We start from the raw sequence: 4,525 nt of genomic DNA on the forward strand, positions 1-4,525 counted from the left end.
TCCTGCTGAGCAAGGAGCCCGAGGTGGGATCTCTATCACAGGACCCTGAGATCATGACCTGAGCCGAAGGCAGCCCCTCAAGGACTGAGCCACCCAGGTGCCCCAGCTATTATTACTGTTAATGAGTCTTTTGTTTATACAGAAATCTAGATGCTATTATAAAACTGGCTGGAACCAAGTTGAGATTATGAGCTAAGCCAGAGTGCGCAGAAATGGGAAAGGTTTTTTTCCCTTGGGGGAAACTTACATTTTTGGAGGTGACTAAAATAACTGTAATATTTATAACCAGGGTTCTCAACCCTGACTGTTCATAGAACCATCTGGAGAGCAAGTGCTAAAGCAGTATAAAAATCTAAATCAGGATTGGAGGTGGGAGTACAGAGCCCATATCAATTTTTTTCTTTTAGAGTTAGCTCTATGCCCATCATGGACCCCAAATCAAGGCTGCAAGACAGCCAAGAATCCCAATATCAATTTTATTTATTTATTTATTTATTTATTTATTTATTTATTTATTTATTTAAAAAGTTGATTTATTTAGGGGCACCTGAATGGCGTAGGCAATTAAGCGTCTGCCTTCAGCTTAGGTCCAGATCTTGGAGTCCTGGGATCCAGCTTCTTCCTCTCCCTCTGCTCCCCACCCCTAATTGTGCTCTCTCTTCTCTCTTCTCTTAAATAAATAAAATCTTTTTTTTAGATTTATTTTTTTTTTATTTGAGAGGGAGAGTAAGCGAGAGAGAGAGCAGGAGCAGGGGGAGGAGCAGAGGGAGAGGGAGAAGCAGACTCCCTGCTGAGCAGGGAGCCTGATGTGGGGCTGGATGTGGGACTCAATCCAGGGACTCCAGGATCATGACCTGAGCTGAAGACAGACGCTTAACTGAGCCACCCAGGAGCCCTAAAATCTTTTTTTTTAAGTTTATATATCATTTTTTTAATTAATTTTTAAGTTTTTTGTTTGAGTAATCTCTACACCCAAAGTGGAGCCCAAACTCACCACCCTGAGATCAAGAGTTGCAAGCTCTTCCTACTGAACTGGTCAGGTGTCCCTATTTTTTTTTTTTTTTTAATAATCCCTACACCCATCATGGGGCTGGAACTCAGGATCCTGAGATCAAGAGTCTCATTCTCCTCTGACTAAGCCAGCTAGCCAGGCACCGCTATTGATTATTTTTTTTAAAAGCTCTTTAGTTTATTCTGGGGTGGCTAGGTGGCTCAGTCGGTTAAGCGTCTGCCTTTGGCTAAGTGTCATGATCCTCGAGTCCTGGGTTGGAGCCCCACATCGAGCCCCACATGGGGCTCCCTGCTCATCGGGAATTCTGCTTCTCCCTCCCCCCGCTCCTTCTCTCTCTCTCTCTCTCTCTCTCTCGTAAATAAATACAATATTTAAAAAAATAAAAAATAAAAGCTCTTTAGGTTATTCTTTTTTTTTCCCCTAAAGATTTTATTTATTTATTTGACAGAGAGAGAGAGAGAGAGAGTGAGCACAAGTAGGGGAAGCAGCAGAGGGAGAGGGAGAAGTAGACTCTCCGCTGAGCTGGGGGCCTGATGTGGGACTCGATCCCAGGAACCTGGAATCATGACCTGAGCCAAAGGCAGACGCTTAACCAACTGAGTCACCCAGGCACTCCTTTTTAGGTTATTCTAATGTCTAGCCAGGGCGAAGAACCAGTGGCTTTTGAAGGAGGCATATTTTGCTATGATTGGCCTCAGAGAAAGTGTTAAGGGTCTGGACCAGGGGTAGACAAGTTATAGCTAAATCAGGCCTTTTAAAGGATTCTACAAAAAATTTCAAAGAATATGTGAGAGAGACCATATGTAGACTACAGAGCCTGAACTATTATCTGGCTCTTTACAGGAAAGTTTGCATATATCTAGACTCAAAGTGGTCAGTCACTTCTTTTGAAGAAAAACCAGGCCGTATCCTTGTTGGCCAGGGACTTTAGCACCTCTGGGTTGACTGAGATTTTTTGGTTGCGGTGATAATGTTGTTTTAGTAAAACCAAACTTCAAGGCTGACATTTGACAAGTGAAACCTGGGAGGAACAATCATTTAAATAAACATGTTTCAAATATATTTAGTTATAATTATATTTGGTGTACAATGGGGCAATGTCTTTACTTGGTATTTGAAGTTAGCTTCAAAAGCTGACCTTCCTGAATCTGTTTTATTATTTTTTAAGGATTTTCTTTGTTTATTTAGAGAGAGAGCAGGTGTGTGAGTAGGGGGAGGGGCAGAGGGAGAGGAAGAGAGAATCTTGAGCAGACTGCACTGAGCAGGGAGCCAGACCCAGCGCACGATCCCATGACTCTGAGATCATGACCCAAGCCGAAATCCAGACAGCTGCTCACCGACTGAGCCACCCCAGGGGATCCATTCCTGAATCCATTTTAAGGCTCTAGGTTTTGGAACTTCAAGAGGCCACCTACAGAGATGCACTGTCTCCAGGATTCCCAGCTTCAGTAGGGTAGATTGAGGCTTTGTGTGCGATATCTAAATTATATCACTTATTCAGTCTCCCCCCCCCCCAGCAGGTGCTTTTTGATCGGTTCAATTCTGATGATTCCTTCCCATCCTCCCCTCCCCAAGTTAGCGTCAGATTCTACAGGTTTAGGGGCTCAGCTCCCCCACAGGACTGCCCTTACTGCAGAGGCCAGCTCTGAGTGAGGTTCCCCAGGACACTCATACTTTCGACTGGCTATAAAATTGGGGGTTCCCACCACCTCATATTTGATAATTCTCTAAAACCATTCACAGAACTCAGGAAAGCACTATACTTATGATAACACTTTTATTATAAACGATAAACATAGGGTGAAGTCTGGGAGGGAGTAGAGCTCCAATGCTGCCTGCCTGCCTGTCTCTCTGTGGAGTTAGGGCATGTCACCCTCCCAGCACAACAAGTTGTTCTCCAACCGGGAGGCTGTGTTCAGCCTTGGTGTAGTTTTTACTGGGACTTCATTATATAGGTACGGTTGATTAAATCATTGCCCAGTGTGACTGTAATTGAATTTAATCTCCAGTCCCTGTCCTCCCAGAAGGTTGGCCTGGCCCAAAGTTCCAACCCTGTAATCACCATCACAGGATTGGTTCTCTTGGGAACTAGTCCTATTATGAAGCTACCTAAGGGCCCTCCACTACTCACCTGATTAGCCTAACAGAGACTTCTATCACCCACGAACTTCCAAGGGTTTTTGAAGCTCTCTGCAAGGAATCAGGGACAAGGACCAGATTGATCGATCAATCTATTTATAGATATTATATATATAATATATATAATCTTTTCATCCAACACTCAAACTCATGACCCCAAGGTGAAGAGTCACATGCTTTACTGACTGAGCCAGCCAGGGGCCCCAATATATTATTATACTACATTATTTGATCTTCTGTGTTTTGTAGAAATAAGTTCATTTAAACCATGAAACCTCATTTACTGGAATACCTACTTTTGGTTTATACAGACTGGCATGGGTCATTTGGACAATAAATTGGTCTTTTGATGGTGGAGTTCCATGCAGATGTGGAAAGGTATGTTCTTGTGGTTTGGGGTTAAGGAGTTACTTATTATACTAAGGTCTCAATTTGTGAAAAAACAGTAATAACAGGACTATCAGTTTCTAGGTACAGACAAAAATGGAAAGAACTGTGAAGATTAAAGGATACTTTAGAACTTTGCTATATTGTGTTCTAGTAGAAAACAGGAGGGAGCTCTTTTAATAACACTTTGAAATCAGAACATTTTGGGGTGGAAAAAACAAGGAATAACAATGCTATTATGGACTATTAAAATATCACATGGTCCAGGAAAACAAAAATGCAGACCTGAAGTGGACAGAGAAGCTTAGCAAAACAATTTCCACCTTCTGCTCTGGTTGGGAACCAAAGTGAAGAAGGTGGAAGATAATGGACAGCAGAGCTGGGGTGGCTCCAGCATGGGTCAGGTCTTGTACCAAAATACTGACAACAGGAAAAACTGGTCAGGGTCCTGTGAACTGCCACCATGGAAACCACTGCTCTGATGAGCAGCACAAGTGGGTAAGTTTCTGGAACAGGGCCAGTCTCAAGTTACTTCTTGTTCTCCAAAATGGCTAGAAGAGGATTTGACATTTTTCAGACTATGGGTTATGATCCACTAGTCACTCATGAAAACATCAGGGTACATACTGAGTAAGGATACATATTCTGTGAGATCTTTCTCTTGGTTTTATATGTGTATATTTGGTTATATATGTGTATTTCTTGCTATACTTGGAAACTACAGGTTTATAGAGTTCTGGCAGGGCAAGGGCTTTCCCAGTCCCTCATGATATCAAACACTTCATATTAATCATGGAGAGCTAAAATGAAAGAGGAACCATATATCTCAATATCTACCAGTAAGTGGTACCACGGTGAAGCTCACACTGTTACTTAAAATATATAATGTAAATATGGTATTGATGGTATCGATAGTATAAAAATTAAAGGCTATGGAAAACTCGAGAGGTCAAAGGGCATACAAGCAAGTAATACACAGATCGTTTC

The sequence above is a fragment of the Ursus maritimus genome, unplaced genomic scaffold (assembly GCF_017311325.1).
Source record: "Ursus maritimus isolate PB19 unplaced genomic scaffold, ASM1731132v1 scaffold_23, whole genome shotgun sequence".
NCBI classification, from domain to species: Eukaryota; Metazoa; Chordata; class Mammalia; order Carnivora; family Ursidae; genus Ursus; species Ursus maritimus.